This window comes from Oryctolagus cuniculus, chromosome 5 (genome assembly GCF_964237555.1).
Source record: "Oryctolagus cuniculus chromosome 5, mOryCun1.1, whole genome shotgun sequence".
In the NCBI taxonomy this organism is placed as follows: domain Eukaryota; kingdom Metazoa; phylum Chordata; class Mammalia; order Lagomorpha; family Leporidae; genus Oryctolagus; species Oryctolagus cuniculus.
Window position 1 is genome coordinate 144,659,572 of NC_091436.1, and position 22,732 is coordinate 144,682,303.

General features: G+C 44.9%; 1 protein-coding gene and 1 non-coding gene across 4 annotated transcripts in view; both read left to right on the forward strand.

Moving 5' to 3' along the window:
- The first annotated feature begins 274 nt into the window (after positions 1-274).
- Positions 275-22,732, forward strand: part of CAP2 (cyclase associated actin cytoskeleton regulatory protein 2) — a 160,307-nt gene continuing 137,849 nt past the window's right edge. For 2 of the 3 annotated variants that reach the window (XM_070074307.1, XM_002720865.5), the window contains exon 1: positions 275-788. The gene's annotated coding sequence lies outside the window, so the exon portion shown is untranslated. Of the gene's footprint in view, positions 789-4,157; positions 6,004-22,732 lie in introns of those variants that run through there. The other variant, XM_070074305.1, reaches the window with a different exon arrangement.
- Positions 5,197-5,380, forward strand: LOC127487347 (U2 spliceosomal RNA). The gene has a single exon (XR_011389087.1). It is a non-coding gene; the product is annotated as a U2 spliceosomal RNA (small nuclear RNA).

Consider the following 22,732-nt stretch of genomic DNA (forward strand, 5'->3'; position numbering starts at 1 on the left):
AATTGAAAATCAATACTTTCCTTCTAATGTTAACAAAAAAGGGAAAAGACCTCCAGTTGTGTAATTATAATCAACATGCAAAGGGGAAATGCCTACACGCACACATTTTAAAGAGTAGATTGCATTTGTTTCCAAACGGGCATTTTTTTCCCCCCAGTTGCTGCCGTATATAAAACACTTTAACAAAAAAAACACAAAAAGTTACAAGATCCTGAAGCGCGGCGATAGATGGCTACCCACCTCCCATGCAACTAGAGCTTTTATCCTTACTGGGGCTGGGCGGACACACAGGCCGGTCTCTTCCTTCCTGCGGACCTGTTACCCATCCATGTCTCCGCCCAAGTCTCTGGGGACCCAAAACCTATCTGTGCCTCCCTCAGCCAAGAGCCCACGGATCTTTCCAGACTCCTTCGCAGCGGTGCAGCGAATTCATCTCTCTCCCAGGCTGCGCCTGGCACGCGGCCCGCTTCCCTGGCCGCTGCCTCCCGCGTCTCCCCCTCTTCTTTCTCCCTCAGCCCATCTGCCCCCTGCGCTCTCGGCTCCCCATTATTTCCAGGGCCCACGCGCGCGCGCGGCGCTCGCCTCCTCGGCTCTGCCCCGGGCACGTCTGTATTTGGAGCTCCCGGAAGCCGCCGGCGACTCTCCCCCGGAGCAGCGTGACTGACACGGGCTCGCGTTCAGGGGGGCGGAGGCGGCGGGGAGGAGACCGGGAGGGCGGCGGGAGGAGGCAGCGAGGGGCCGAACGCCGAGCTGCGCCGCGCAGGACGGGACTGTGGACACCGGAGCAGGTAAGGTGGGGCGCTCGGGGCTGCTGAGGGTGGAGAGCGGCCGGGCAGCAGGTGCAGGGCGCCTCACGGGCCGGCGCGCCCCAGCGGCGCGGGGCCCCGGACGCCTGGGGGCGGGGGCCTGCCGGGCCGGGATGGCGCGCGCGGACGCGGGGACGCGGGGACGCGGGGACGCGGGGACGCGGGGACGCGGGGACGCGGGGACGCGGGGACGCGGGGACGCGGGGACGCGGGGACGCGGGGACGCGGCGCGGGCGGCCCCCATCTGGGTCAGGGCAGAGGCGCGCCCTGGCCGCGCAGTCTCCCTGGGCCCTGGCCGCGCAGAAGGCGGGTGCGAGCGGGAATGGGCTCTCGTGGCCGCGGCCTTCCCACGCGGGAGCCGCTGCGCGCCAGGGCGGTCTCACTTTTTCGGGGGTTCTCCCCGGCTCAACCTCGGAGCCTCACGGGGGTGCCAAGGTGGGTGTCACGGCGCCGGATCTGACCGCAGCCACTCCGAGCAGAAAGTGCTGGAAAGAAAGCGACCTGGCTTCATTGCAGAACCTGACTTGAGGCGGTGAAGTCACTTCTAAAAAATGCAGCGGCAACTGAGGCATTGAGGGAAGGCTCTTAACGGGGCACCCCCCCACACACACCGGCTCTCTCGCTGCTTTGGGTACCGGGTCGTGGGTGGGAGTCGCCACCTTGTCTTCCTGCTGGCGCTGATAACCAGACCTGCGAATGACCCTTTTCTCATCAGCATCGCAACGTGCTGCAAGTTTCAGCGAAACTGTGTGTGGCTCCTGCGCTGTTTAAAATGATTGTTAGAGGTGACTGCCTTGAGGATGGTGAACCAGGATTAGATTCGATTAGCCCTAGTGGAGACGAGTACTTAGCAAAAAGATCGGGGACCCTTGGTGATGGCCTCGTGGGAATGTGGCCGCTTGTGGAAGTTGTATTTTACCATAATCGTCTGTAGAGTATTGCTTCTCTACTGCTCATTTAGGTTTCTTTTTAATGCAAGACACGTGTTCTGGAATTCATGGTAGAATATCTAAACTCACTTAATGTGAGGTTACACGGTAGAGAAATTGTTCTGGTAGGCACTGGACTCTGATTAGACTGTAAGCCTCTTGAGGGTACGGGCAGGGTTTGGGGCAGCTGATTCCTGCAGCACCAACACTGAATACATAGGTAATAAACGTTCGTGAAAATAATTACATCCGTAGCTCTGCTGACTGGAGCGTGACTTCTTAAAGAGACTCAATATCTTGAAAAGAAAATCTACTTCTTCATGAACCCCTAAGTCTAAAAACACTTAACAAAAGTGGAATCAAGATGTCATCTACTGTACATAAAGAGGAAAAGAAAGTTTATCATGAAGGTCATTATCAAGAGAGTCTTCGATAGTTGAATGTCCATTTTTGCTGCTCTTTGTTGAAGTGAGAAGTAATTTAATTTGTTGATGCAGGGTAGGATTTGGCAAGCGTTGGAAGAAGAGATAGATGCTAAAAATAATTGGTTTTTCAGGCCATATGGTCTCTTTAATAACTACTGAGATCTGTTGTGGGATGCAAGTGGCTGAAGGTACATAAAGGAATGCTGTGTTTCACTTTATTTACAGGTTTTTTTTTTTTTTTGAAGTTCATATTATTTTCACTATTCTTTGTTCTTTTCCTCTCATTATTTAGAAATGTGGAAACCACTCTTACCTTGGGGAAACACAAAAACAGGAGGGAAGTGGAGGAGCCCAGCTGGCGGTGGTTGCTACTCCCAGCAGCCCTTGCCAGAATTTGGAGAAGAGCCTTTTGAAAGAGTTAATGGGCCAAATTTGGAGTGCCTGTTAGATACCCTGGGAGTTACGTTAAATACCTTCAAGAATAATATTAACTTATGTGGGGCATTATGGTGTCTGCTTTGGACTATTTCCTGACATTTTTATGTGTGAGGATTTGTTTTGGTTTTGCTTCGTTAATTATGTAGTATTTTGTGCAAAGATACTTCAGAAAGTTCATGGAAAGATGGAATTAAAATACAAGTTGATTTTGGTGCCAAAAATTTTTTGAAATCTGTGCGGTGTTCCATGGTACTCATTTTCTAAGAACTTTTTGGAGATTCCCTCATTTGAATGGATTTCAAAATTTTTGCATCTAAACAAACTTAACCTTGTAATAACATTCATCCACTTTTTGAAGAGCCCCTGAACACAAAAATGATATGCTAAATCTCTATAAGTTACGAATATCATATTCAAATGCACCCATATGAGCCCATCACCTGTTTTAGAAACTAGAGCTTAAGAGCTAGATGGGTGTAAATAGTATGGGAGAAAATATAAAATATTAAAAACGCATATATGTGATAGTGGACTTGTATCCACAATGCATAAAGAGTTCTTACAGCTCAAGAACAAAAAGCTAAATAACTCAATTTTAAAATGGCAAAGGATCTGAATATAGTTCGCCACAGAAGATATATGGCCAGTAAACCCATACAGAGCTTCTCAGCATCATTTATCAGAGAAATCCACATCAAAACCACAGATCACTTCACACTCCCCAGCCTGGCTGTCATCACAAAATCAGATCATGATAACTGTGTGCATTGAAGGAATCAGAACCCCTATCAGTGCTGGTGAAATGCTGCATTTCCTTTGGAAAACAGTTTGTCAGTTCTCCAAGTGAAACATAGAGTTTCCACATGACCTAGCGATTTCCTCTAAGTATTTAGAGTCAAGAGAGCTTGTATGTCCACAAAAAAGCCTGCATACAGATAAGCAGATTACTGGAATGTGGTCTATCTGTAAAATGGGATATTATTTAGCCATACAAAGAATGAAGTACAGGTGCATGCTCCGACATGGATGAACCTTAAAAACATTGTGCCCAGTGAAAGAAGCCAGTCACAAAAGACCACATATTACATGAGTCCATTTATGGGAAATATCTAGAACAAGGAAATCTGTAGAGACAGAGCAGACGAATGGTTGCTTCAGGTTGGCAGTGGGTTTGGAGTTGGGGAGTGATAGAAAAAGGACACAGAGTTTCTTTGGACGTGATGAAAATGTTCTAAAATTGTGATGAAGGTTGCGTGTATCTGTGAATATACTGAAAGCATTGAACTGTGTGGTATGTGAATGATCTCTCAATTAAGCTATTAAAGAAAATAAATGGAAGGTTGGGGAAAGAAACACTAGACTGTTTCCCATCCTGATACATCTTTCCTTGTGCTTCTCCCCTATGCGATTCCCCTGTCCCTTCCTACCTGTTAATCATTTCCTGGTTTTATTGTAAAACAGTTTTATTACATAACTATGTATTCCTAAGCAATATATTGTTTAGGTTTGCTTATTTTTTACTTATTAAAATGGTATCTATACCTTCTCCTTTTTTTAAGATTTATTTTATTTATTTGAAAGACAGTTACAGAGAGAGGTACAGCCGGAGAGAGAGATCTTCCATCTGCTGGTTCACTCCCCAGATGGCCACAACGGCCGGAACTGTGCCAATCTGAAGACAGGAGCCAGGAACTTTCTCTGGGTCTTTCCATGCAGGTTCAGGGGTCCAAGGACTTGGGCCATCTTTTACTGCTTTCCCAGGCCACAGCAGAGAGCTGGATTGGAAGACGAGCAGCCGGGACTAGAACTGGCACCCATATGGGATGCCGGTGCTTCCGGCCAGGGCTTTAACCCACTGTGCCACAGCGCCAGCCCTACCTTCTCCTTTTTAAAACTCAATGTTGAGTCTTTAAGAATCATCCATATTGTTGCATTAAGTTATGTAATACTTTTTGGCCAATAGTCCCTCTTTGATTTAGGTATGTGTTGTTGTTGTTGTTGACAGGCATTTGGGTTGGTTCCATGTGTTGCTGTTACCCAGAGTGCTGCTTTGAAGACTTGTCCATGTGTTTTAGCCAGTGTTCTTCTGTGTGAATGTGAATGTGCCACGTAGTTTAATGGGGAAAAAAATAGCCGATTCTTCTGACTTGCAAGTTGATAATAGACACCCAGTTTTTTAGTTTTCCCAAACCAAGAGAGGCTGCATCAGAGATTCTGCTTTCTCCTCCTGCTTCAATTCTGATTGGAACTTCCATCTTAAGAAGTGTGAAAAAAACATAGTTGCCCACCATGACCCTGTAATGCAATCATTCATGAATGTCTTCATCCCCTTATATTATGTGGCATTAGGACAACACAGAGGACAACTTTGTAAAGTCAAAGGGACATTACTTTAGGCAAAGTACATGAGCAAACATCTTTAAATTTTTTTCTTGTGTGATGTGTCCTACTGGGTGGCCCAGTAGCTCTAGTTTGATTTGGTTTGATGATTCTGGTAATGATAAGCCAATCAGAAATCTGGCTTTTTAATGTTTGGTGTTTTCTAGTCTGCTCTGATACAGTCTCTGAGTGTTCACACTTCTTCAGGATATTTCTACCATCGCTTCTCGGCCTTTTGGCTAAGATCAAGTGTAGGATATTTCTACCTTAACTTGGGATGTGGGAAAGCATCCTAAGATCAGAACACTGAGGGTTTTTTAATACTGTTTTTAAAATTGTAGTAAAATCTATGTAATGTGGAATTGATCATTTCAAGCATTTTTAAGTGTGTGATTCAGTGGCATGAAGTACATTCACTTCCTTGTGCGCCCATCACTACTGTGCATCTCTAACATGTGGTCATCCTCCCAAACTGAACCCTGTGGGGAGCAACTCGGACTAGACTAAGTTACTGGAATTAAGACTTATTCTGTGCATCTGCTCTCCCACAATGTGGCGCTGGGAGAGGAGTAAACAGCTTTTACACAGCTGCCTCTCACCAACTTGACAAGCTGCAGGAGCTGATCCTGCTCCTGATTGGAGGAGAGCAGCGTACTCGGCGTGTGGGTAGCAGAGTTGGGATTGGTGGAAGAGGACTATAAAGGAGGAGAGAGACAACATGCACCAGGAACATCTAAGGGGAACACCTGAGGAACATCTGAGCAGCCCCCGAGAGAGCCGGCCGGCGGTGTGCCGCTCCCCTGCTGAAGTGGGGAAAGTGGCAGGGGGAACCGCCCTTCCACGGAGGTGGAAGGGACGGTAGCCAACCCGGGAAGAACCAGCAGCAAACCCGGGGAGGGCCGAGCAGACAAAAGAACAGCGCAGGGTCCTGTGTCGTTCCTCCACGAAGAGGGGGAGCGACAGAACCCCATTCTCGTCTTCCCACACCCTCCACCCAGGATAACCGCCCTTCTGCTTTGTACTCACGTAAGTAGAATCATACTAGTCTTTTTCTTTTTTTTCATATGAGTCTTTATGTCCAGGGGACTTTCACCTTGCTTTATTTTTCTCTATGTGTATGCTTTTTCCACTAGAGGAAAACTTAGCTTCTCTGGGAAATTATGTAATAGGTTTGTTGTCCTTTCAATAGCCAGCCCTATAAACTAAGGAACACTGGAAGTTGTCTGAAGCCAAAAGAACTTTTTTTTAAAGATTTACTTATTTACTTGAAAGTCAGAGTTACACAGAGAGAGAAGGAGAGGCAGAGAGAGAGGGAGATCTTCCATCCACTGGTTCACTCCCCAGATGGAACTGCACCAATCCGAAGCCAGGAGCCAGGAGCTTCCTCTGGGTTTCCCACACAGGTGCAGAGGCCCAAGGACTTGGGTTATCTTCTACTGTTTTCCCAGGCCATAGCGGAGAGTTGGATTGGAAGAGGAGCAGCCGGGACTCGAACTGGCGCCCATATGGGATGTCAGCACTGAAAGTGGCAGCTTTACCCTCTACGCCACAGTGCTGGCCCCCAGAACTTTTGGCTGCTGTGAATATGGTCTTACCTGCTCTGTCTGCTTAGATATCCAGTCATCCTGGCTTCTTATTGAACACTTAGCCAAGCAGAGAGGCACAGAAGTCCATAAACCTAAAACTTTAACATCTGCCTGATGAGTGGGTGAATATGGTAATCTTTGAGGTCCTATTAGCCCCTAGTTTCTCATAATTAAAAGCCACTCTGAAATATATGTCTGATTTACATTTCTCTTGTTTTGATAGAAAGGATTATACATATTTTTAAGATTTATTCACGTATTTATTTGAAAGGCACAGTGAAGAGACAGGAAGACACACACACACACACACAGAGAGAGAGAGAGAGAGAAACCTTCCATTTTCTGGTTCATACCCCAAATGGCCGCTTTGCCAAGGCTGGGCCAGGCCGAAGCTAGGAGTCAAGAACTCCATCCAGGTCTCCCATGTGGGTGACTGGGGCCCAAGTACATGGGCCATCCTCTGTTGCCTTCCCAGGCACATTAGCAGAGATCTGGATTAGAAGCAGAGAAGCAGAGCAGCTGGGACTGGGGCCAGTGCTCTGATAGAGGATTACAGCATTGACAGGGACGGGTTAACCAGCTGTTCCACAATGCCAGACCAAGAAGGGATTATTAAACAGCAGGAGGGTTCCTTGAGAGTGAATACAGAAGCAGGGTGGTCTAAATGGCATTACCAAATAGAAAGATGGTTCCTGGAGATGTTTGATGCTGGGGACACAGAAGACAGACCTTGCAGTACATAAACAACACTGCTTGTTGTGTGTCTTCACTTGTGCAGTTTCATGAGAAGTTAATCCCTATTACTTTGAATCAATCCATGTGGCAGTCCAGAGAAATTCTGGGATCCCCTGATTATTTATTCATTCCTCCTATGTTGAGTGGCTACTGTATCACTGGGAATACAAAAATCAATATCAGGGAAGGAAGATGCCATGGGCAGAATAATACCTAAACTGTGACCAGAAGTCTCAAGGGATCCACTGGTGATGGATCCATCCAGTGGTGGTTAGTATTTCCCATCTTGTTTTTGTTTATTTCTGTTCATAGAAGAAGCACTGGATTCTTATGAGATAAATTGGGTTTATTCTAAGGCAGAGGTAGGGGATCTTTTCTCCTGCCAAGGGCCATTTGAATATTTATACCATAATGTGCAGCTATACAACATTATGAACTAAAAAATTACCCTGGTATACATTGATTGAATTTTGAGTCCCACCTGTGGGTGTCTTGGCAGAGCCATACCAAATGATTTTATGGACCTTTTATGGCCCATGAGTTTGATATTCCCCCACCCCTTCTCTAGGCAAAGACTTCCCAAAGGTACATGCATGGAAGTGTTTGAAGACAAAGTCCAGGTCCACATCTTCTACACGTGCTTTTCCTAAACTGATCTTTCTGAGAGAAAGCCTGTAATGGAGACACAAGTTCTCTTTTCTCCTCCTTTTCCATAATCAGCTTTTTCTCACTGTGCATGTGAAAAGCCTGTGTCTAGCCCATCTCACTGAAGTTCCATCTCAAAGCAGTTTCACTTGATTGCATTGCTCAGGAATGTAGAAATCTATGAGGTGAGAAGGGTAAGAAAGGGAAGCAATCTAGAATATCAGTTTAGTTTTAGGGGTGACAAAGTGAGTGATTCTAATGCCTGGACAGACAACCTTTGCAAAGCTTTCTAAATCTTTCTTTACACTAAACAAGACCAAATTTAAGGACAATCTAATCAAGTTATAAACTCAAAAAAATTATTTATTGTTATTTACTTGAAAGGAAGAGAGACAAAGGGAGAGAGATCTCCCATCCACTGGTTCACTTCCCAGGTGCCCACGGAAGCCAGGGCTGCTGGGTCAGGCTAAAGTCAGGAATGTGGAACTTGATTCAGGTCTCCCAGGTGGGTGGCAGAGACCCAAATGCTGCCTCCCAGGGCACAATTTTGCAGAAAACAGAAATCAGAAGCAGAGCGAGTACTCAAGCCTTGCGTCTCCAGTATAGGATATGGATGTTTTAACCTCTGTGTCAAATGCCCACCCCAGGATAAACTTTAAAAGAGGATGAAATCAAGGCCGGTGTTGTGGTGTAACGGGTTAAGCCACCAACTGCGTTGCTATCCCATATGAGAATTGGCTTGAGTCCCGGCTGCTCTGCTTCTGATCCAGCTCCCTGCGAATAGCCTGGGAAAGCAGTGGAGGATGGCCCAGGTGCTTGGACCCCTGCATCCATGTGGGTCTGGATGAAGCTCCTGGCTCCTGGCTTTCATGTGGCCCAGCCCTGACTGTTGCAGCCACTTGGCAAGTGAACCAGCAGATGGAAGATCTCTCTTTATCTCTGCCTCCTCTCTCTCTCTCTGTAACTCTGACTTTCAAATAAATAAATCTGAGAGAGAGAGAGAGAGAGAAAGAGAAAGAGTATGAAATCATGACTCTCATCAAATAAAGAACGAACATTTTAAAACATATTTTAAAAATGAAGAGAGCCAGAAAGGTTTCACAGTCAGTCCTAAGAAAGCCATTTCTAGAAATGTTGGAATGAATTTGCTTAATAGGTATAAAACTGACTTCTTCCATAGTGGGAGAGGGAAAGCAATTGAACTTCTACAGGATAAAATATTTTTGCATCCCTATAGACATGAGCTATTTACTATCCATTTTTTATAAGTTCTGTCTCTGTGGGGTTGAAAAATAGACTAGTTAAGTCAGTGAATAGTTGAGAGAACCAGATAGGTGAGTTCTTAGGATGTTCACTCCATTAGTCTTTTCCAATTTTTCCTTACACTGACAATTCAAGTATTTTTCATATTTCATCACCTTTTGATGTTTAGCATATAACTAAGAAGGATTTCAAAAGTTGAATGACATTTCTGTAACAAAATTTCATACATTTCCATCTCCTTTTCTATCTTTTCAGCATTACATTGATTAAAAACAAAAAATCAGAATCAAATTGATACTTAACCTTGACTTATTTTAGTAATAAGTATAGTGATATAAATATGCATGAAATATTTGAAACATAAACATGTTCAGCGAAGACAGTTGAAAAAAAATATCTAGGAGTAGACGCTGTGGCATAGCAGGTGAAGCCGCTGCCTGCATTGCCGGCCTCCATATGGGGGATGGTTCTAGTCTTGGCTACTCCTCTTCCAGTCCAGCTCTCTGCTATGACCTGGGAAGGCAGTGGGAAATGGCCCAAGTCCTTGGAACCCTGCACCTGTGTGGTAGACCTGAGAGAAACTCCTGGCTCCTGGCTTCAGATCAGTGCAGCTCCAGCCTTTGCGGCCAATTGGGGAGTGAACCAGCAGATAGAAGACCTCTCTCTCTCTCTCTCTCTCTCTCTCTCTCTGCCTCTCCTTCTTTCTCTGTGTCACTCTTTCAAATAAGTAAAGATCTTTTTAAAAAATTTCTATTTACATTTAGCAATTATTTGTCAAAGTTTGTAATACTTGCATTTTGATACGTTTCTTTCTACTAATAAAGATAATGGTATTAGTTTTTTAAAAAAATAGTTTGACCATTGAATTAAGGCTTAAATGTAAATATATTTGATAGAAAAAATATGATAATTAAAATACATCAAAGTATAAAATATGTAAAATTAGGATAAATTTCTGTAAGGCAAAAGGAATTGAGCAATAAATTCAAGGAGTAAAAGAATTATGCAAGATTTGTGACAGTTAAAGAGCAGCCTGTTCATGTATTCTTTTTTAATATTTTATTTCAGAATAATTTTAAATTTATAAACAAAAATTGCTAGGTAAAATACAAAGAGTTTCCATATACAACTTGCACCACTTCCCCTATTATTAACATTTCATATCAGTATAATCTGTTACAATTACATATATTCTTTTACAATTAACAGTGAAATCATCAGAGAAAATCATTTTACTTTTACATCTCAGTATGCAAGAGGGTTTTATAAACTTTTTCAGGCTATATGGAATTAAAAGTTTGCTAACTTGTAGCTTACCTTACACCTGTTATCTGAACAAAAAAACAAAGGTCCGTATTGTAGCAAACTCTTTCTAGTTTAGTATTGGTAAGTGAACGAGTTTACTGATTGACATAGTGCTAGGGATTCCTTGTTCTGCTAGATTTAGGGAAGACATTTAAGTACTAAAGGTCTAGCACCTCTCAGAAGGGGATGGGAGCTCATGATGTGTTACTTTTTTATTTTTGGCAACTGTATCTTTACCTTATTCATCTTTATTTATTTTGTTTCTTCAATATGTTATCTTCAGTAACACAAATAGTAGACCTTTTAATGTGGTCCCACAAGCCTTTTAGACTGTGTTCATTATTTTTCCAATTTTTTCTCTCTGTTCTTCAGATTGGATAATGTCTGTTTCTTCAAGTTCATGGACACTCTTCTCTGCCATCTCCAGTCTGCTATTAAGTCTGTCTAGTGCACTTTTTATTTCAGTTACTATTTTTTCAATTCTAGAATTTTCACTTGTTTTTATAGTTTGACTCCACTGAGACTTCGTATTTTTCCATTGATGTCAGGAGTATTTATCTTTATCTCCTTGACCATACTTAAAATAGCTACTATAGATCTGTCTTATAATTCCAACACCTGTGTCATCCTGAGGTTGACATCTGTTGATTGTGTTTTCACTTGAGGATTGCTCACATTTCCTGGGCATTCCTATGTCAAATATTTTTGATTGAATTCTGGACATTTTGAGTATTACATGATGAAACTCTGACTCCTTTGGAAGGTGCTCAATTCTTTTGTCTTATCGGGTAATCAAGGCAGTCCTATCTTGAATTCTGTGAACAGTGATTGCAATATCAGTTCAGTTTTCAAGCCTTTGCTGTTCGTCTTGAGCCTCAGGCATGCACTGTTTTGAAGGTTAGTCTGGGACTTGAGCAGTGGTGTCTATCATAGTTCAGTTCTCAGAGTCCCACACATGAACACACGAGACTGGGACTTGTGCTTGTTGACACACACTGCACATCCTCTCCAGCCTTCCCTTTGGGATTCTCCCCATGCTTCTACTCCTGTGCTCCCTTTTTCCCCTGTTCTTCTGGCATGGAAAAATGGATTTATTTTGAAAAGTTAGCTGCTGCTGCTGCTGCTACTGCAGTTTAGTTCTCCAAAGTCTGGAGCCATCCTGAAGGCAAAACAGTGAGAGAAAAAAATAGCAGGGGTTCTCTCCAAGCTCTTTGGACCATAGTGGTCCTTTTTATTTCCTTCTTTTTGTCCCTATGGCCAGGAGAGAAACTTTAACTGCCTATGCAGTTCTGTCACACAGTTCCATGTTTGTGGTCACTCTTGGGAGAGAAAAAAGGAAAACAGAACCTTGGCTTCTCCCATGCTCTTTCACTTGAAGGAGTCCCCGGGCCCTCTAGCCAAACAGGGGCTTCTTTCAGCATGCTTGCTGCCTGCACCACCTGCATAGCTCTGATGCAAGGACAACCCCAGCACACAGCGTGGGTGAGGACTATAATCTTCCTCCCAAATGGTTCCCCTTTTCCAGTCCTGATTCTTCTCCTTTATTCAGCTGCTGTTGGTTGTCTTCCAGGGTCAGGTACCTGCTTTTCACATTTTGAACGCAGCCTAGAGACAGGCTGAAGGTGACTTGGTCAACTTTGTTATCCCTCCTCTGCTTGGTGCTTCCCTTCATTCCATTTTTCCTCTGTTTCTTCCACACCTGTCACTCCTTTCTTTCCACTTTACCCTGATTCTGTCTTTTCCTTTTGGCTTTGGACTCCTCGGTCTGCAGACTTAAAAAGAATCTCTAGTCTTGTGTTCATCCACATCACTATGGGAAAACACTGATTGTGTTCAAGTGGTAGGTTGAAATCAAGTGTGAAATAGACCCAGGAGGCTGGAAAAGCTAAAAGGAGTTGAAGGAGAATGCTTGCACCAAATGGATTCCCTGCACATTTTACATCCAATGACCACATTTGCACTCTAACATTTCTGTGCATAAAACTGGCCTGGAACAGTAGGGTTCCTTTTGTTTTTTCTTTTATTTGAAGAGAGTGGCTGAATCTGTTGTTCAATTGCATATGCATATTTAACAATAAAGCCAATGCATGTTGAGTTTAGAAGGAATTTCAGGAAGGCTTAATATGTATTAATCCGAAGAGACATGGCATTCTTCACCCTGAAGTGACAGAGCTTAATAAAGTATAATACTTCTAGTCATATGGTGAGCAGTGACCGACTGACCACGTGAACCAGTACTGCCTGTGTGCTTTCGGTCAGTCATGTTTGTGCATTTATTTGTTCTGTGGTGTGGTCCTAGAAGTGTGGTGGTCAGAGGTTGTGGTCAGTGTGTTTGGAAAGCCGACGCTGAATTTCCTGTCTCACTAGCCACAACCATTCCCTGTCTCTGCTTTTATTGACATCAATACATCTGAGATACCTGGGCTTCTCCCTTTCCCTCCATTTAATCACAGATCTAGCCTGAACACATCTCAGTCCTTCTTCAATCTAATGTCACCTTCATAGGAAAATTCATGTCTCCTCCCAGATCTCTCTGCCCCTCTAACTGCTCCTGAGTCCCCTGTTTCTTGTGCTTTGTTAGATAGCTCCTGGCACACAGTGGAAGCTTAAGAAACATTTTCTGCCCATTAATACCTCCGTGTCTTGCACACGCTGGGCCAAGGCTCAGGAGTGCCTTTACTTACTTCTCTACTTCTGCATAACACCTCCTCCTTCTTTGAGACTTGGTTTGGTTCCTAACCTGTCTCTTCCAAGGGCTCAGTTGGGTACTGCTCCCTTCTTGATCCCTGGTGCCCTGCAGTGTGCCAGCACACCCTCATTATAGTGATTCTCCGAGGGGTGTGGTTCTTGTACTCTGAAGAATGCTTCTGAAAGCCGCACAATACTGGGATTGCCTATGAGGGTGAACCAGTACTGGTGAGGGTGGGCCCAAGAGTCTGCATTTAGGAAGCCCCACTCCTGCCCAGGACTCTGATGCACAGAGAGCCTTAAGAACTGCAGCCCTATTCTGTCAGCTGCCTTGGCCCCACAGCTAGCACAGTTCCAGGAGCGAGGCGGGTGGGTGTGCACAGCAGTCTCTGGCTAAGCTTAATAACCACCTGTGACTTTGCCATAGGTGAGAGCCACAGAGTTACTCAGCTGTTAACTGGTTTTTAGTGCTTGTTTTTTCAGAGCTTTTTTGAGACACAATTTTCCATATCATAAAGATCACCCATTTTAAGTACACAATCTGATGGCTGTTAGTATATTTATTTCATTGCAAAACTCTGCTGTAATCCTATTTTAAATCATGCCCACCACTTAAAATAAGGTTTGTGCCTATTTGCAATCCACTCTCCTTTCTTACCTCCTCCCCTAGGTAACCTCTAACCTACTTTATGTTTTTCTCCATTAGCCCTTGCTGAAGATGTCAAATGAATGGAATCACATAATACATGGTCATCTCTATTATCTTGCTTAGGATCATCTTTTTGAGGATCATTCATTTTATTCTACATGACTCTATTTCAAATATTTTCAAGGATGTAGAATATTCCATTGTATAGATATGACACATTTTGTTTACCTATTCTTCAGCTGAGGTACATTTGGATTCTCTTTGGGGAGGGGCAGTTAGGAATAAAGCTTTTATGACAGTGACTTACAAGCCTTTGTGTAAACATGCCTTTTTTATTTCTCTTGAGTAGGTACCTAGGAGTGGAGTAGCTGGTTGATGTGACAGATATGTATGAGACTTCCAATCTCTCTTTCTTTTTTTAAAGATTCATTCATTTATTTATTTGAGAGGCAGAATAACAGAGGCAGAAGCAGAGGCAGAGAGAGGTCTTCCATCCACTGGTTCACTCTCCAAATGGCCACAACAGCCGGGGGGCCATTCTGAAGCCAGAAGCCTGGAGCTTCCTCTGGGTCTCCCACATGCATGAAGGGGCCCAACGACCTGGGCCATCCTCTGCTGCTTTCCCAGGCACATTAGCAGAAAGCTGAATCAGAAATGGAGTGGCTTTACCCGCTATGCCACAGCACCAGCCCCTAGACTTCCAATCTCTTCACATCCTCATCAGTACTTGTTAGTATCTGTCTGTTTGGTTGTGGGTATGTGACATCTCATTGAGTTTTGATTTGCATTTCCCTAGTGAGTACTAATGTGAATCTTCACATATGCTGTTGGCTGTTTGCGTGTCTTCTCTGGAAAAATATTAGATATTGCTCTCATTTCCAAATTGGTGTGTTTGTCTTCTTATTATTGAGTTATAGGAGCTCTTTGTATACCGTGGATGCAAGAGGAGCAATACTTTTACTTACTGGAGGTACAAAGGGTCCATGAAAACCAGTAGCCTAGTAGTAGCCTGGCTTAGTAGCAGTGTTTCCATGTTTCTTTTTTTCTTAGTGCCAGGATGAGGCTCTTGGGGCCTCCTATAAGCAGCTTCTGGACCTCTACGTCCTCCATGGGTTAAACGAGAACAGAAGGCAATGTGGGGATGCAAGAATTGAAAGCGCTTCCCCAACAGCATGGTTGCTTAGAAAGGGCCATGGAGTGGGGGTGGGGAGGGAATTCCTTCTCAGTGATGGTCCCTCCCTCGCTTTTACCTAAAGGAGCTCTCATGTCCTAGTAAGAGAAGAGGGTAGGTCTCATTCTGCAGGCAGAATCCATGCTTGTGGGGGTGCTTCTTTACTCCTGCACACCAGCCCCCAAGTCGGTGCACAGAGGCAGCCTTCATGATCTACATGGGCTTCCCACGTGGTCTCAGCTCTCTTTTGCTGCAACAGCCCAGTTCTCTGTGTCCTGGTGTCCTGGATGGCACCCTGTTCCCAGGGACCAAATGTCTATCATTCGTGGAGATCCTAGTGCTCTGAGAATGCAGTTTATGCCTCGTGCAGTCAGTATAGGACATAGCTCAAAACATGTTTGTATGCAACTTTCTTAAGTTAGTGAAAGGGGGTTGGTGCTGTGGTGTAGTAGACTAAGCTTCCGCTTGTGGCGCTGGCATCCCATATGGGTGCCAGTTCAAGACCTGACTGCTCCGCTTGCAATCCAGCTCTCTGCTAATGGCCTAGGAAAGCAGTGGAGGATGGCACAAGTGTTTGGGCCCCTGTACCCAGTGGGAGACCCCAAAGAAGCTCCTGGATCCCAGCTTCAAACTGGCCCAGCCCTGGCCACTGCAGCCATTTGGGGAGTGAACCAGCTGATGGAACGTCTCTCCCTGCCCCCCAACTCTGCCTTTCAAGTAAATAAATAAATCTTTTTTTAAAAAAGAAAGCAGCTCCCAGCCCCTCTTACAGCAGCTGGGCAGGACCTGTATGTTAATCAACTCTGATTTTATAGATCCATGCACTGTGCCTAGAAGACGGTGGAGACTGAAAGACTGAATGAAACAGGTTCATCTCTCCAAACACGCCATTGACCCCATTTAGTAATAATGAATCACAAGACTCCTTCCTGCAGTGATAGATAGTTTTCTGGGAAAGGAGAGAAAGTCATTGATAGAGAACTTAACAATCTAGGACAGTCTGATTTGATGGTAGTTTAACAGATATTTTTAAATTCTGGCGAATGTCATTATGTTACTTTTTGCAGAGAGCTCACATCCGGGACCGTAGCATGGCGTCATCATGAGGAAAAGTCACTCTTATTTTCTACCCTCACTTCAGGTCTATTTTCTATTTCTCCTTGGGCTCATGGTCTTTCTCAGTCTCTCCTAGAGAATCAGAGGAGAAACTCTCAGCACAGTCATGTCTGCATCTTTGGTCTAGTGAGATGTGCTATGAATGAGCCTTCAGACACTGGGAAGACCCATCTGCTAACATGGACATGCTATAAGAGTAGCACTCTGTCTTATTTGTTTCATGGACTTGCTGTGAAAAAATTGACAAAACTCTTTAACCAAGGTCGAGTCTTTAATTGCTTTTAATTTTTGAAATCCTGAAGAAAAAGGAGCCACGGAAAAGCCAAAGGTTTACTTTGGAGGGAGCATTTATGCTCTGTTAAATCGTGAGAGGAGGCCACTGTGGTTCCAATAGGGAAAAGCTCGTCCACCAGTGTGTTTTCAATGGAAATTGCTCCTACCAAAATCTGGCTTTCAGCCTGATCTGGAATTGTGCCAGTGACCAAGCAGGCAAGGAAAAGGCAGTGGATAGAAGCCAATTAACTAATCAATCAAAAATATTTTTAGAATTCTGTAGCTATACAGCACTGTGGTAGACTCATTAAAGACAGGACCCCAGCCCATGGAAAGCTTGTGAGTGGTCTCCTTGGAAGGCAAGGTGTACAAGTGCTAACAGAAAAGAACACACAAGGCAGTGTTTTAATTGGGTGGTGTATCTTGCAGATCCCAGATACGTAATGCAGACAAATGCGCTGTTATTCTGAGCTTATCACTACTTACGCTGTGCCGTAGGGTGTCAATGTCCAGAGCAGCTATGAAAGTTGCTGTTTTATTGGTTAGACTGAATGAGTTAAAGTCTTAATAGACTCTTTTGTCCTGAGCGTAAGATGGTTAAGTTGAAGAAAATAGGAGGGATGAATGAGTGCTCTTTTCCAAAAATGGTTGTACAGTGATAGTGCATGTGTCTCCTGCCGAGGGCCATTTTAAAGCGGAAGAGTCGTTGTAAAAATATTTAGGGAGAACACAGGTGATTAGTAAACTGACTGCATACCCCAATCCTCATTGTATAGCAGTCATTCCCTGTGGGCTCGAGAAAACCTCTGTTAGAAATGTTGGAGGGCGAGTTCAGCTCCGTGCGGGAAAGGACTGGAGAGGCATTGCCAGAGGTACATGCCACAGCCGTACCAGTGCTTGCTGAAATGAAGAGAATGGCTTCACTCGTGTGCTGCGGGCAGCTAGAGAGGACTCAAAACAGAACGGCCTCGCATCCCTAGCACACTTCTGAGACCTGGAACAGGTAACCTTAAGGCCTTTGCTGTGGCACCTTTCTCCCTGGGATTTTCCTGAATCTGGACCGAATGGCAAACCTGAGTGACCACCTCCATGCCAGGCTTGGTGTCCCTGTTGACTGTTTCCTGCCATCGTGTACCCATACATGTGGGAGCGCTGGATTGGGAAGAGCTGGATTGAGTTCTTTGCTCCTGGCTTTGGGCGGGTCTAGTCCTGACTGCTGTCAGCATTTGAGGGATGAACCAGCAGATATACAAGCTCCCCGCTAGTGCACCTGGGAAGCAGCGGAGGGTGGAGCACGTGTTTGGGCCCCTGCACCCAGGTGGGAGACCTGGAGGAAGCTCCTGGCTTTGGATTGGAACAGCTCTGGCTGTTTCGGCCATTTGGGGAGTGAACCAGCAGATGGAAGACCTTTCTCTCTACCTATCTCTATAACTTTGTCTTTCAAATAAATAAAATCTTTTAAAAATGAAAAAAAGAAAAAGAAATAGAAAGAAATGTTGGAGGAAGAAGTTCTGAAATTGAGGCAAACTCCCCTGAAGTTCTCAGGGAGTCGTTTCTGCTGACCAGATGTTCTGCGTGGCTGCCTGACCTTTTGAACCTGACAGTTCCCATTGAGGGCAGAATGAGGTGGGATGTCTTGGTAGTAGCTAGCCTGTTGATCGCTGACTATGCTTCAGACTGCGTACCTGTGCCCCGTCTGCACGTGGTAAGTGAAGTGCAGTGCAGCAAAGGGAAGCTCTTTGCCCAAAGCTCCCCAGCTCGTGAGAGCCAGGTACAAATCCAGGCCTAATTCCAAAGCCAGGAGCTCTCTCTGTCATCCCAGCTAAAGATGAAGAAAACCACTGAGACCTTATGCAGTGTTTGCAAGTGTATGGAATGCTCTCTTTCTGGGCATTTGTTATGCAAAAGTTTAGAAATGCGGCCACCATGATGTTTCGGCCATGGTTGTTGTACAGTGGGCACAGCTTTGGATGTAAAATTGTACAATGTTAGGAGCTTAGCAGCTGTACTTAAGGATGGGTTTCCTAAAATGACCAATGACACAAAAAATGTAAGCAATGACAGCCATTTTTTTCCTCCCAGGAAAATATTTTCTTAATCCCAGAATACTTCATTATTCCATGTACAAGAGGATACCAACTGGCTGCATCTTCACTGAGATGCAGGAAGTATTTGCAAATACTGCTAGAAATGTGGTACTGGAATAGTTTGAATTGTTTAAGTGTTTAGAATGCTAACTGATTTATTTGATGAAGAAAACCTTGATTTATAAACTCTGACCCAGAGACGGTATGCAAGGCCCATCTTCCTCTTCTTTCCAGACATGGTAAAAATCCTTTCTAAAGGAAACAGATCAACAAGAAAACAAATCATCTCAAATGATCAAAACACTGGGGATAAAGAAAAGATTCCGGCCGACGCCACAGCTCACTAGGCTAATCCTCTGCTTGCGGTGCCGGCACCCTGGGTTCTAGTCCCGGTTGGGGCGCCAGATTCTGTCCCGGTTGCTCCTCTTCCAGTCCAGCTCTCTGCTGTGGCCTGGGAGTGCAGTGGAGGATGGCCCAAGTGCTTGGGCTCCTGCACCCACATGGGAGACCAGGAGGAAGGACCTGGCTCCTGGCTTCGGATCGGCGCAACGCTGGCCATTTTAGGGGTGAACCAATGGAAGGAAGACCTTTTTCTCTCTCTCTCTCACTGTATAACTCTGCCTGTCAAAAAAATAAAAATAAAAATAAAAGATTCCAAAAGCATTTTTTGGCAAGAAAAACACAAGTTATATCAAAGGATCAAGGCTCAGAATGCCTTTGGACTTGACAAGAGCAAAGTAGGAAGCTAGAAGATGATGAATCCATAGGGTTAAATCTGTAGGAAGCTTTCCAGCCTGGAATTCTATTCTTAGTAGACTACCACTCAAGTGTGAGGGCAAAATGATAATATTTTCAGACTTGCAAGATCTCAAAAAACATTCACCTTTCATGGACCGTTGTTTTGAAAGAAGATACCCTTGCTGCTTAGAGAAGTGCACCCAGAAAGAGGAAGCCATGGAATCCAGGAAGCAGGTGTACATGTGAGCTGGGGGGAGGTGGTCTCCAGGACACAGGTGATGGCAGATTCCAGGCTCAGGTATTCTGCGGGTCTACGGAGCCATTGTGGACTTGGAGATTTACCTCAGAAAGATTCCTCTGAGAAGAAAAGCTGGTGGAATTCCACATGTGTTTGGCCCTGTTGAGTGAGGGAAGGGCTCAGAGATGAATAAATTTTTATACAGCTTTATATAGAAAACTGAGAGGCTGAAGATAATGACTTCAGGAAAACAGGTAGCATGAGAAATGGAAACTGATCGTAGTACACTTCATGACAGAGGTGCACATGCTTCTAACTGCATTAACTCAATAGTGATCAGAGCAAAATTGTGATATGGACCATTAGGTTGGACAAAAGAAAATAATTGCAAGTATGTGGTGCTGAGGATTGGGCAAGAAAAAAGCAAACCCTTGCATTTTCAAGGGGAACTCAATATTAATGTCTAAAACTGAAGGAAAATGAACAAGACACAGAGACACAAGTATGTTATTTAGAAGTAAGAAGGCAATTACTGAAAGAAACAGCTAAAATTGAAAATGGTTGACTCTTGAGACAAAAAAATAAAAGAAGATAAGCAAAGGGTTTTTTTTTTTTAAAGAAGATTTGTAGAATTATCAACTACATTCTGTGCAGGTCAAGCTTTGATAAAAGTAAAAATTGAACTTTCAAAATGGAAAAGTGAGGAGGAGGTTCAAGAAAGAGAACAATTACAAAGATGGCTGTACTTCTCATTATAATGAAACTCAAAAGAGAATGCTGAAAAATTAATACTAAACCTGGTATTGGGATTAACCCCCTCCCAGACTGAGTTCAGGTTCCTGGCTTTAGCCTGTTCCATACCTGGCTTTTGAGGACATTGAGAGTGAACCGGTGGATGGAAGAAGCTCTCTCTCTCTCTCTCTCTCTCCCACACACACACACACACTCTACTTTTCAAATAAATACAAGTAAGTAAATAAACAACCACAACAAAACTATGGCTCTCCTATGTGGTTTCCTAAAGCAGATCTTTAAAAGGAAATGTGAAGTGCCTTAAACTCTCATCTGTTTCCTTCCACAGGCCCTGGTCCATGTTTTGTGTTTTCTTTTGTGAGCTGTAGATGCTGGGCACTCCTCTTGGGGTTGGCTTTTGGTAGGATGCGGTAACTGGAGGCTCTGGGGTACCACATTGGAGCTGCACCATCCAACCCAGTCCCTAGATTCTCCAGCTATGTATCTGGCTTCTCTTTGCTCCTTATCTAATTCTTAGAATATCTTATTCCAGCCACAGCACCATATCCTCTCTCTCCTGGTATCCTGAGCAGAACTCGTGGATCTGTGTGCCTGGCCCCGACTCATTCTTCACCCTCAGCTTGGTGTCTGTGTTCGCCTTGACTGCCCTGTGCATTTCCTCCACCTGGGTCTTCCTTCCCTGCTCCCATTAAAACTTGGCCAGATCCACTCTGAAAGGCAAGGGGAACGGCACCGCCTGAAAAGAATTTGGGGAATCTGCAGCTCTGGTCTTTCCTTGCTCTTAAGAGCCAGGATAGCAGCTGAGGGCATGTGTCGGAGGAGAGGGAGAGAGAGGAGAAAGAGGGCAGATAGACACAGAAAGAGAAAGTACGAGACAGAGAGAATTAGTTTCTGGGGGAGGGCATGGCCATCTTGGACCCCACCCTCCTCCTGGGAGTGCTAATGTGTATCCTGGCATATAGCCTTTACTTTGGCTTGAATTTCTCTTAGAAACTGTTCTAAAATGTGAAAAACCCAGAGGCATCCTTTAGCTTCCTCGCAAGAGCTATACGTTGACCTCTTGAAAGGCCACGGTGAGACTCAAGCCTTGCTCATGCTGATTTTACAGGAAGTGACATGGGGAGACGCTCAGACTGCCTTCCCTCCTGGTCCACCCAGCCCCGCTCCTGTCTTTAAGTATCCAGAGCCCTCGGTGCGGGGGTGTGTGGGGGCTTTGTTGGGGAGGCCGATGTGAAATGTGACAAACCTCCCCCAGCATCCTGGCCTGCAAGCTGCCAAGGCTGGTGGGAGCCTTTCCAAGGCGCGGGGCACGGGAGCTGGCTACCAAGCAAACACATTTTTGCTCCTAGCCTGGACGAGGGCCACCACGGTAACATTTGGCGAATTGAGTGGCAGGGGCCGTGGACAACCGCGAACAGCTGGGCGACTATTAAAAGATCCGAGGGGCTTTTATCATTTCTCAGATGGCCTTCCCTCACCCCCAGGACACCCATGTCCCTTGCAGGGAGATTGCGTAAAGGAGTCCATTAGATTCCTTCTTCCTTTTTTTTCCCCCTTCTATTTCAATGGAAGCAAATGCTGTGACGCGAGGAGGGAAAGAATAGATGAGAGACTTCTAATTTTGAATCCCCTTAGGATTAGATGCTGATGTGAGCCGTGCAGAGCACGCTGCTCTATATTTTGAGAGAGTAGCCGCTGGCAGTTTCTGGAGAGGTGACTTTCCAGAGGGGCCAGCAGCCCCGCCCGCCATCTGGTGACCAGCTGACTCCTGGACTCAGCATCAGGCAGCTATTCGGGACTTCTGAGAAGGATCACCTTGCTTTTTAAAATGCTAGTGGCCCTTGGTCATTGTGCTGATCTCACAGTGAATGGTCTACAAAACACAAAAGAGACACTCGATACCTAGTTGCCAGCAGAAATGCAAACTATCAGAACAGTGGAATTTACCCATGCTGAGGACAGCCCCGTCTGTATTCCGGGAGCATGCACCTGCTCCTCTGTTGCTGAGAATGGAAGTCCTTTGTTTAGAGAAGAAAGCTGGGGTCTGCGTTGTGGCACCGCAGGGTAAGCCGCTGCTTGCAACGCTGGCCTCCCATACTGGAGCACCAGCTCAAGTTCTGGCTGCTCTGATTCTGATCCAGCGCCTTGCTAATGTGCCTGAGAAGGCAGCAAAGGAGTGTTCAAGTACTTGAGCCCCTGCACCAGGTCGGAGACCTGATGAAACTCTGGGCTCCTGGCTTTGACTTGGTCTAACCTTGGCCACTGTGGCCAACTGGGGAGTGAACCAGCAGATGGAAGATTTTTGCTGTCTCTCTCTCTCTGTGTAAGACTTTGCCTTTCAACTATATACATTTTTTAAAAATAAAAAAAAATTCTTTATGTATTTGAAAGGCAGAGAGACAGAGCTCTCCATCCACTAGTTCACTCACCAAATGCTCACAACAACCAGGGCTGTGCGAGGGCCAGGAGCCCAAAACTCCATCCGGATTTTCCACACAGGTGGCAGGA